Genomic DNA, 12,306 nt, shown 5'->3' on the forward strand with positions numbered 1-12,306 from the left:
AGTTGTTTTTTCCAGCAGCTCAGGAAATGGCCTGTATTTGTTCCCAGGTATACTGAAATTTGAAAAAAAAAATATATCGAGTGAAATGTAAAAAAGAAACATGTTACACTATTTGTGCCCAGTACCTCGAGCATTCCCTTAACGTATGGTTGAAAGACAGGGAGATTTATTTGTGATAAGCTACACGAACTTAACCTGTCTATGAGTTCAACGGTAAGGAGGTCACTTGCCTCTACAATGTCAAGCCTGTACATGTAATTCAAACCTGGCCAGCACCGCTATCATCGGGCGATATAAGAAGAAAAAAACTCTTCAGAGAAATTTACGAGGCGTATATTATTCAAGGTCAGGGTTAGCACTGCCTGAGCTATCCTTTTGTGACACTATCTGAAAAGGAAGTTTTGTTTTTAAATGCTTCGAGGCGCTGAAGAATAGCCTCCGCTGAAGCCATCGCCCCGCGCCCTAGAGTTCTCGTGCCATGAGCACGTGCCTGTTGGTTGAGTCATCCTCTTTCTTCTTCTCTTCTAAATGACATTGAGCTGTGAGAAAAAAAAATTGGGTGGTGTGTATGCTTATACAGCCTAGAACTTGGTCTGCCTCAGCAGGAGACGAGTCTCCCAGCTGTAGATGAGAAATTTAACCAGTGCACTACAACCTCTAGCCTGGGGTCTTTAGCGTGCATCGCGCTGTAGTGACATTGACCGCACGCCTGTACGATGCTCATCCTGATCGAAACGGGGAGGGGTGGGGATTGAACCTAGGATCCTGGGTTCTGCAGAACTAGCCTTCGCTCTACGTGTTCGTAGCTGGAATTCGCTAGCCCACTCGGCCACCGATCCCCCCTTGAGTTGTGAGTTCAGGGTCTATCCTGTCTCCTGTATTCTTCTCCAGTTTCCCCACGTCGCTTGCTGATTTTAACCATGTATATATGCTCACCTAACATACGAGGTGGGTAGGCTACAAAGTGAATATTCTTACCTTTGAAGACGCTCACACTGTATTGTCCCTTCTTAAAATTTAGCTTCAAAACCGTTCCTCCTGCTTGCCGAATCACGCAAATGGTTGTCTGAAATGTAATTGTGCATGCGTGCGTGCGTGCTTGTGTGTATCCGTGCGTGCGTGCGTGCGTGCGTGCGTGCGTGCGTGCTATTGATCTTCGTTCTTAACTCGCTCAACTGACCGCCTTGCTAGAGAAAAATAAAGTGATATTTTTATCAAAAGCATTTTCGTCAACAAGGTTCATCATACTCTAGTGTTTCAAAATTGTCCATCGCACGAAGCGCGCATACTTGAATCAATGCCTGCCTTTACAAGGATGCATCGACCGGGTGCCAATCACACTCGCCCAATCTCCCTGCTTATTTCACCTGTACCCAATCACAGATCACAGTATCGGTGCCCGCGCAGCATTCGCGTTCGGTGCGCGTGCTCTTGGATAAAAGCACGAGCCGGTGGTTTCGATCTGGCTACCAACGGATGCCAACGTTTGATCAATCCAAAATCTCCGCTTGATGCTTCATAGTCGAATTCGCCTACTAGGATTCTATGTTAATTTCATTTTATATCGTTTATTATACCCTTAAAGCGCCCATCCGGCTTTACCTTGGGAGTTTCTTTTGCCTCGATTGTTCCCCGACATTGAGTCAGTATGAAAGGAACACTGGCGGCAGGTAGCAGGTTTTGCATTGCTAAGGTCCCTACTGTTTTGCTTAAAAGTAAAGTTCTGTGAAAATTTTACAGACCCTGATTTGCTTCAAATTTGGTCTAACACACCAATAGGCACGTCGTAACAGTCACCCTAATTACGAGTCACAGTAATTTTTTTCTCGAAGCTATTGAAATTTGTTTTTTGGTCTGAGAAACTGGGAGGCGGTACTGGCAACATTGTAGAGGTGACGTCAGATGTTGTAATATGGTGAAATTGGGGGCCATATAGCTTGTTCCTGACGTGTTGCACGTTAACTTGTGAACCACGTTTTAATTCAGGGACGAAACCGAAACTAACTTCTATTTTGGATTTCATTTCTCGATATAGGTGTTGATTTCGGTTTCTCGCCTCTATACCTAAAGATGTGGCTCACAGCTTAATTCTTATGCCAAAGAAATTGGTCGCTCAGGTTTTATTTTGTGACACGCATGTCCAGTCCATGAACTTAAAAATGTTTTGGAAAGTTCAGTGTCCCTTTAAACACATTGTCTTCGTTACACCTTGCAGGTAAACGAATATTGTATTTTGTGAAAAATCAGCGCTGGTATTTGTGTGTTCTTGAAGCCTTTTTTTTAACTCGATAATGACGTTTGGGCTCTTTAATGGATTTAATGACCTTTGGGCATTTAGATGACGAATCGCTTGAGCATTATTTCCAACACAATAAAAATAGAATCAATTCAAATTTTACAAAATATAACAACGGGTTATTAGTTTAGAATATGCTCACAAAACGTATAAATTAAGAAACGCTGTTCTGACTTACACACACAAAAAAAAAAAAAAAAAAAAATCTGGGTCAGAACAAAATCAAAGTCTGTTTAAAAAACAAAAAACAAAAAACAAAAAAAAAAAACGCGTGACGCATGGGACGCAATATTACATCAATTATTTATGTCTATCTCGACACCGATGTCAGAGTTTTTTATGTGTTAAAATGAAATAAAAATGAGATTTGTCAGCAAATACTATTAAGGTTGAATGTCGTGTTTTTGTCACTGGCATTTTTTGGGGGCCTACATTACGGCAATTCGTATTAGTAATAATAAAATTAGGATATTTTAATCAATATTTTTTTCAAATTATAATATACTTTGTCGCTTATGATCTAATTTCAAACGCGCGAATGACTATGACAATCCAAAGTTGAAAAATTATCATCACTGGCGCTGATTCCAGCACTCTTAATTAACAAGTTATAAAATAAAAAATAGTCTAAACATTCTACCTAGACTTAGAAATTCACGTAAAATGGCATTAATTGTGGGTAAAGCATATGGTTATGCCTAGAGTCACTGTATGAATGAGAGAATCTCCACAGAGATAGATGAGATTATCATCGGCGGACACGCCTCAGGCAACTTCAAAGCACGTTAACTCCATACATACAAGGAAACACGGCCAAAAAAGTGTCTGAAGTCGGTCTTTTGCATGATGTATACAGTGCACCAAAACCATCTACGGGGTTTCTTTTTTTCTTTACCACATAAATAAACTACGCAACGCCGAACGCTCATTCTCCGCTCAAAGATAGCTCTAGAAGTCGGAATCTGGTGCCAAAATTTTAGCACGAACCAATATTTTTTTTTGAAGGGTATAGTATTATTCTGAAAAACTTCAATGGGAAAAGGGGGCCCCTTTTCACCCGTTTCTAGGTTTCTGGCGCCACTGAGCTCCATGTATTCGAAAGCTCCATCGGCCACAATGTTTCCATCGACATTTTCAGATAATCACTTATAACTCATGAATACAATATCGGTTCGTGCTGAAACTTTGGCATCTGGTTCGTATCTCTAGCGTTGCATTTGGGCGGAGATTGAGTGTTCGGCGATGCATAGTTTATTTTTGGAGGAAAAAAAAAAACTATTTCATTTTTAGATGGCAACCTGTATATTAGCAGTGCGAGCTTAACTTTCGCGGTATTGTATAGACATCGAAGAGTACGAAAACGTTTGGGAACCTTGAAGGTCATTCGGCAAGTTTAGTGAGCGCCTCCTTCCGTGACCCGCGCATGCGCGCGACAACGGAAAATGTATGGCACGCGCATCTCGTTATTCCGCGCACGCGCATGATTTTCAAATGTGACAAAAAGTTTTGTTCTTCGTTGATGTTTTTAGGAGAGGGAATGGACATGACTTAAAGAAATGCTACCGCATTTATACTCTGAATGCCTCTGAAGTACGTGACTGCGCGGCACATCACTCACCAAATTTCACGGACGTGGTTCACTTAGTGAATCCCGACCTGTTTTGGTCATTGGAATTAAAGATTTAGTCGAAAATTTGTATCGTAGTATTTGACATGTAGGGACTGCATGGCTAATCCGAGAGACGACTGCATTTCTTTCTCGGCAATAAAGAAAAAACATGATTGTAAACCTGAGGCTGGGGCAGAAAAGAGAACACAACAGAATGGTAGAAAAAGTGGAGGCAGCGTCTTAAACTCAGCTGCAAAGTTTATTTCGTACACGCCTTATATACCACAATTCCAACGCCTTCTCTACAAAAAAAAAAAACAAAAAAAACTGACAAGTGGACAATAACATTTGGTCAGTTCTTTTTTTTTTTTTTTTGAAGAGACGGCGTTGGAGTTGTGGTATATAAGGCGTGTACGAAATAAACTTTGCAGCTGAGTTTGAGACGCTGCCTCGTCTTTTTCTACCTTCTGTTGTGTTCTCTTTTCTGCCCCAGCCTCAGGTTTACAATCATGTTCAACTTACACCAGCTCGCCTGCACTCTGACTATTTTTTCGTAAAGAAAAAAAGCGTTACCGAAATGGCCTCTCAAAGAATTGGTACGTTACTTGGCGCGGCCGGGGTTTAAGCTGCATCTCTATAGGCGAGGTATTCAAACTTCTGGGGAATTCCGATAACTCTATAGTATATCAGCCAACGAGCTGTGTGCAAACAAGCTTGCGTTCATTCCCACCAGGTGTGGTAAGTGCGCTTGCGCGGAAACCAGACTCCAAGGGAGTGAAGCATCTGCGCATGAACCTTGTCGACACCAGCGCCGCCTCAGCGGCGTGACGTCAGTGCCGCCTGTGGGTGTACGTGACGTATTTGGTTTTCGGCGCCATATGAGTAACCCCCTAGTGATAAAAAAAAGCATACAAAGCTCCAAAAGTCTAGAGTTGAATTCTTTAGCACGAAAATTTAATCTCGAATGAAACAGCAGAAACGGAACGGTTGAACACAAGGTTGCCGAAGCTGCAGCTGTTAAAGTTTACACCGAAATTAACGGACTCGAAAAATAGTGTCGCATGCGAAACGACGACCAGCTCTAACGATGGCTGAGGGAGACGAACACGCAGAGCAATATAAAACAGCCGTTTCGGTGTTAAGAGCAGTGCGTTGCAACTGCCTGGTCGGGTTGAACGCGAAGTCGAAGCGACATCCTTGCATTGAAGATTGAGCTGCGGTACAAGCCTGTGCAGTGCAAGAGAAGGTAGACTGTCTCTGTCATACAACAGCAAGGGTGGGTGAGACACACCAGTGTCTCTCGTCACACATAACCTGATTTTTCTTTTTAATTTTTTACGGACTGTACGTTCCCTCCAAGATGCGTCAACGAATTGTTGACCAACTCCACAGCCTAAATCACCCAGGCAGCCGAGCTCACCCAGGCAACGCCTCATAAGTGCACGTTACGTGTGGCCATCATACCTTGGCAAACTTCACTCATAAGGGCCTTGACTCACCCTTACTCACCCTCATCTTCACAGGTGAGGTGAGGGTGAGAAACAATGTTGAATAAAACCTGAGACTGGGGCAGAAGTGAACATATAAGTCGAGGGAACAGAAAAGGAAAGGACGACGCCTCCTCTCCTTTTCTGTTCCTTCGACTTATATATGTTCACTTCTGCCTCAGTCTCAGATTTATTCAACATGGTTAACATTCACCAGCTGGCCAGCACCCTTACTATATTGTCAGGGTGAGAGAGTTTCTGAAGCACGAAATTCATGAGTGTGAGGATAAATGAGTATCGTGAGGGGTGTGAGGGCATGAGGGCCGTGAGGACCGTGAGTGCGTGAGGGGTATGAGTGCGTGAGGGTGCGTGAGGGTGGTTAGGGCGTGAGAGCCACGAGCACGTGAGGGCCGTGAGGGGTTTGAGGACCGTGAGTGGGTGGGGGATGTAAGGGCCGTAAGGGCAAGGGGCATCAGTTCGCGAGGGATTTGAGCTCAAATGAAGCGCTTGAGTTTGCGTGTGGGGCTTGTGCGAGACGATGAGTTCTTTGTGAGGCCTGATTTCGCCTGAAGGCGTAGAGAATTTGTGAGAGGTCACAACGGGTATTGTGACCTGCGAGCTAAGGCTCGCTGCTTAGCGCTACATGATAGCGTTGATTGCGCTACTAGCGCAATTTAACACAATTCAGTTTCGCTACTAAATTTAGCGGGCAAAATGACGTCACTAAACATCGCGTCACGTCAAGTATGAACAAATTCAGTTTCTCCGCTACATTTAGTGAGAAAATTAAAGTCACGTGGACCTCAACACCAGTCGATTCCCCGCTAAATTTAACGGGGAAACTAAATTGGTATTGAAGTCATGTGACGTCAGCTTTACCGCTAAATTTAGAGGGGAAACTGAATTTGTTCATAGGTGACGTGACACTATGTTATGTGACGTTATTTTCTCCGCTAGATTTAGCGGGGAATTAATTTGGTGCATAGGTCTGTGACGTCTCATAATGCAACGCGCGCGGTTACGGCAACGGCAACGGCGACGCCGACGCCGCTGTACGCGGACAAGGGTATGCGGTGCTAGTGGTGCAAAACTATCGATAGTACTACTGATTGCCGTCTATCAAAAAACTATCAATAGTCGACTATCAAAAACTATCAATGGTCGACTATCGAAAAACTATTTGTAGTTCTTTCGATAGTCGGCTATCGTGAACCTATGATAGTACTGTCGCTGATTTACTATCGATAGTTTTGCGACGCTAGTAGTTTGCGTCGCTCCCCCTTCTCTCTTTCTCGCTTTATTTTTTTCAAATGGGAAGCCCAACTAGCCAAAACGCTGGCCCTGTCACATTGAGGCAACACGACGGCAACAGCAACACAACACGTTGTGTGACAGTCGGGCAACTTGTTGCTCGCTCCCCGTGTTGTTCTACAAACCTGTCACATCACGGCAACAGTAGCACAGCATGGACGGCAACTAAAATGTTGACTCGGTTCGACAGCTTTCGGCAAAAAAAAACAGCAGCAACTTGTATTGGACAGCGTGTGTTGCCCTGATTGATGGCTGAGCGAATTTCGGGCCGGCAACATGACAACATAGATAGCTTCAATACAGAGCTAGTTCCCTATGAATAACGTCTTACGCAAATGAAGACATGGAAAACGTTAGATAATAATAACTAAGGCCGGCATGCAGCTAAAATATTTTTATGACTGTTACTGTCAAAATGGCTACAGCTGGGATCGTGAATGTTCAGACTAATTGCGAAATTAGAACCTTCGTGAGACCAGCTCACATTACTGCTCGTGAAATAAAATGGCATGCCTACTCACCCTCTGATAAAGTATAATAAAAAAAGTCCAGAAAAGCAAAAATTAAAAAAAATTGAAGCATTAAAACCGCCACTTTTATCATGGTTGTTGATGTTTGGAACTTGGAAACAGCCGCTACCAGACACCTGATTTGTTTCAAAAATATCCAGGACGTTTTGGGGATGAAGCGATCACATGGCAGGTGGTAGGTAAAACTGTTGAAAAGTTTTATTCCACCGATTGTTATGAAGGCCGATCGTGTCGGTGTCGTAGTTTTGAAACCCTGTCAGTTCAGCTCAACACCACGCTACAATAGACGCTTTGGGACCAGGTACTACCGGTGCTTACTCACTTTTACAATAAAATACGAATCGCACCAAAGAAAGAACCGGACAGAAACACTTCATACCGGGTGTCGCAAATCCCAAACATATATCGGCGATCTCACGTTCCTCGGTTAGGGCTATCTGTTTTGTAAGCGAATGAAGAACATTTTGATAAAATAAAGGGTGGAAAATACTCCCCGTGTCAAATTGTCTAATCAGAGTCACTGGTTGAGGCCGTGCCGTCGTAATTTACGGCCCTTCGAACGCACTAGAACTTTGCAGCGTCACATTTCCAGCGACGCCGCGCCGCACACGAATAAAGGTAAACAATCAAGATGGCCGAGTGTTCCTCGTGTTTTCCTCGCCGTCAGTGCGGTTTGACAGGGTTGTCGCACAACAAATCGGGCAACACGGTTGCCGGGCAGCAGCAACATGTTGCCCGACTGCTGTTGTTGCCGCGATGTGACAAGGTCGCCGGCAACACGATTCCCTTGTGTTGCCGGATAGAGTTGACAAACTGTTGCCTCAGTGTGACAGGGCCTATCGCATCCCAACTTCGGTTCAGCTTTCAATGATGCCGAAGGCGGGAGTTGGGCGAAGAGTGGATGAAGGGAGGTGAGCGGCGGTACGGCAACTGTGTTCGCTGAGCTAGTAGTGCAAAACTATCGATAGTACTATCGATAGTATCGATGGTCGCCAAAAATCAGACTACCGATAGTAATAAAACTATCGATAATGTCGCAGAACAATTGATAGTCGACTATCGAAAATCTGTCGATAGTACTATCAATAGTGACTATAGAAAAACTATCGATAATGCTATCGATAGTCGACTATCAAAAAAAATATCGAAAAACTATTGAAAAACCATTGACAGTCGACTATCGAAAAACTATCGATAGTTGACTCTCGAAAAACTATCGATAGTACTATCGATAGTTGACAATCGATAGTTCTGCGACACTATCGATAGTATCGATAGTCGATTTATCGATAGTTTTGCATCACTAGCATGCGCTCTAAAAGAAAATTTGCGGCATTCTCTCGGACACTCCCTCCGCTACGTCATATCGCAAAAAATGTTTGTGTTCGACTACTTTAGCGACCATGTATCTTTAAAGCGAGCCCCGCTTGGGGCTTAAATATTTCAAAAATCAATAATGTGCAACGGGTGCTTCTATGGCAGTTTTACCTTTACTCCCTAGCTCTAATAGACCCTTTCCAAAACCCCATCAAGCAACATTGGCGGTCGCCATTTCTTGGGCAAGTGTGATTGGATCCGAGTCCTCGCGGAACGCTGACGCAGCACTCGAGTCCAATACATGCTCAGAGCACGTGATGAAACAATGGCGGACTCGGACAATTGGGGCAACGGCTACTAGATGGCGTGTACTTTTGAAAAGAGGCTATTACAGCAAGTCACCTCACAGAGGTAAAAAAAAAACAATTTTTGCAGAAATCTTTTTGCGTTATAGAGAGCAATTCTAAATTTAAAGTCACTCTTTTTTCCCCCTTTAAGTATAAGGGAATTATGCGTCCGGATCACAAACATTCTCTTTTTTATGCAAAGGATTGTTGTCTCCCACGAAGCTTCTGTGAGCGGAAAATCCGCTTCCGTCAGATTTCTGAAATAAATGAGACTCAAACGGAAGCTTTGCCAGCTAAGTTAGCGAGAAAACGTTTCTGCCAAATTTGGCGGGATAACCACTCCGACAATAATGTCACGTCTGTAGCTGACGCTACATATTTCTTTTAAACCCCCCCCCCCCCCCCCCCCCACCCCAACCCCTTTTTCAAAAGAAAAAAAAAAAAGATGTTTCACTGTAGCAATTAATAATCATCGTTTATGAAACCGTGGGAACGAGGCTGCCAATGTGATTTCATAACACACATAAATACAGTCAAAAAATATATAAACTCCCATCGCGCCCTCCCCCTCCAAGTCTTATACATAAATCTGACCCTGTACACATCCACGAATTGTGCAACGATAACCAAAATATAAAAGGAATCAAAATATTTTATTTTATTTTAATAAGTGATGGAGACGCACTTGTCAAGAAGTTGCCACAAAGATGTGCGATTAATGACTGTTAAAGAGAGTCAGGTCCGCTTAGACGCTCCCACATCCAGTGCATCCAAAAGATCTGACCTAGAAATCTTACACCTCGGCGCGGTGAAATTCAACTCCCGCTTCGCGAACCATTGCGTAGAACGACGACGTCGCATCAGTCAGCAGTTCTGTCAGTCTGCCGACTAACGACACTTGCTTGGTCCATCACAACGACGCGGTTCGACGACAGAACCGTATGAAGACGATGAGCTATGGTCAGGACCAGTGCACCCATGCACTCATCGTATAACTCAGTGTCTGCTGAACCAACAAGTCGGTGTTCATATCCACCGATGCCGCGGCTTCGTCGAGCACGAGTATCTTCGTACTCCTCAAAACAGCCCTCGCGAGACACACCAGTTGTCTCTGTCCCACGCTGAGGTTGAGTCCGTTTTCTTCAACTTCAAAGTCCAGACCACGATTTTGTATAAGGAATACGCCAAGATGAGATTCCTTCAATGCCCACCGGAGCTCGCTAGTGTCGTGATTGCCGGTCGGGTTGAGGTTGAACTACAGAGTGCCGTGAAACAAGACCGGATCTTGTGGTATTATGGTCAACCGAGAACGGAGGTCCCGTAATCCTATGGCTGCAATGTGCACATCATCTACTACAACACTTCCGGCCGCTGCTTCGATAATGCGGAAAAGGCTTAGTGCTATGGTCGATTGTACGGCACCAGTTCGTCCCACGATCCCCAACTTCTCACCAGGGTGTATGTCGAGGTTGACTTTTTGGAGTACGAACTCCAAGCCATCTCGGTACCACGTGGAGAAAGACTTGAAAGGCACCGAACCTGAGCGGGGCCAGTGCGGGTCCAGTCCTAACTTGCACTTCCACGGCCCTTCGGGTGTCAGATTCCTGTACTCATCTAAACGTTCGGCTGATATCAAAGTTGCTTCTAGTCCGCTTGAATGAAAAATAAAGTGGATAAACACGGATACAGCATTCATCGTGTAAGACACTAGAAGACCTGCTGTTCCCACATTTATTGTGTCGCGGCGGGCAACGAGGAGCAACAACATCAAAAACGGAAGCGTTTCATTGGCTACCCCCATCCAGACTTCAATCCAGCATTCACAAAGATGGCCGTACACAGTACAGGTGTGCAAGTTGCCAATATGTTTGTCGTTCTCTCGCACGAAAATACCCTGAACGCTGAAGCTTCGGAGGCTGCTCAAGCCTGCAAGTGTTTCGGAAAAGTGGTTGTTAACTAGAGAACGTGCGACGGTCTCCAGCCTTTTCACGTGACGATACTGGACCACATACCCTTGACGTAAAACTAGCAGGCACACTGCAACAGGAACAACAACTAGGATGTAGGGCGCAAAGTATGTGCATATGAGGACAACAGACGAGGCAAACAGTGAAAAACAATGAAGAGTAATGTGAGCTGACGATGGAAGTTGGACATCAAGCTCATCAACGTCCTTGCCGAAGCGGTTCAATAGGCGACCAGAGGGGGTGACATCAAAAAATGAAAGAGGCGCCCTTATCACACCCTTGAGCATCAACAGGTTAATTCTTGTGGAGGAAGAAAGCGCTACCTTCCACGGCTAGGCGACAGCGATAAAATTAAAGAAGGCCTGGAAAATTACGAGGAGGACGGATACCTCAGTCTTGTAGGCGTGAAGATATAGGTCCTGAGTTCCGGTAGACGATATTGAATTATTGGTCCATTTGCTTAGCCATAAACCAACGAACACACCGATTGCAGTGCAGGCAGCGTAACACAAAATCACCAACAGCAGAAAGGACCCAGCGTGTCATATGTAAGTTCTCAATACTCGGAGGATGACTGAACCTTCCTCTGCTGCCTCCTCCTCCACAAGAGTGGTCTTTAATTCCCCCATCAATGTCTGCTTCAACGTCTACATTTGTAGCCATGTTCTCAATAACTGCAAATTTTGGAGCTTTCTGTCTAACGCTTTTTAGCAGTCCCGAAATAACACTTTCTTCATGTCTGAGGTCTTCAAAGGTAGCAGTCTCAAGAACCGACCCTTCCTGCATGACAACAATGTAGTCTACTTCACTGAACACCGAATGGTTATGAGTGACCAAAATTCGTGTGGTTTCTCTGAGCATTCCTCGAGGCCCGATGACGTCTTTGAAAAGGGAGGCTCCGATATGAGCGTCTACTGCGCAGAGCGGATCGTCAAATAGATGAAGTTCTTTCTTCTGGTAAGCTGCTCTTGCAAGACCGATCCTCTGTTTTTGACCGCCGATAAGGCTGATTCCTTTTTCGCCGATCTCCGCCATGTCTCCACCAGGAAGGATCGTCAAGTCTCTCTCGAGGCAACACGCCTTCAGAACCATCTCGTGCAGTTGGGCGTCGTACTTAGCCATAAAGAGCACGTTTTCTCGTATGGTCTTGTTCCGGATCCACGCACATTGAGGGGTGTACGCTACACTTTCTATGCAATCCACGGATCCCGAGCTAATCCTAAGGTTTCCCAGCAATGCAGACAGCAAAGACGACTTGCCGGAGCCTATGGGTCCAACGACTGCGACCAATTGACCGGTCTTGACTGTGAGGTTAATGCTGCTCAACGCCGGGGTTCTGTCTTTCGACCAGAAAAACGTTGCATTTTTCACAGAGACCGCGTTGTCTTTATCAAGCCGTCGACCAACTGAACAGTCCTCTACTTCAGAAGACAGTAAAAATC

At 44.8% G+C, this 12,306-nt stretch overlaps 1 pseudogene; it reads right to left on the minus strand.

Annotated features, from left to right (window-relative positions):
• Positions 1-11,158: 11,158 nt before the first annotated feature.
• Positions 11,159-11,956, minus strand: LOC120841684 (annotated as a pseudogene).
• Positions 11,957-12,306: the final 350 nt, after the last annotated feature.

Source organism: Ixodes scapularis, unplaced genomic scaffold, assembly GCF_016920785.2.
Source record: "Ixodes scapularis isolate PalLabHiFi unplaced genomic scaffold, ASM1692078v2 PGA_scaffold4__175_contigs__length_147842914, whole genome shotgun sequence".
In the NCBI taxonomy this organism is placed as follows: Eukaryota; Metazoa; Arthropoda; class Arachnida; order Ixodida; family Ixodidae; genus Ixodes; species Ixodes scapularis.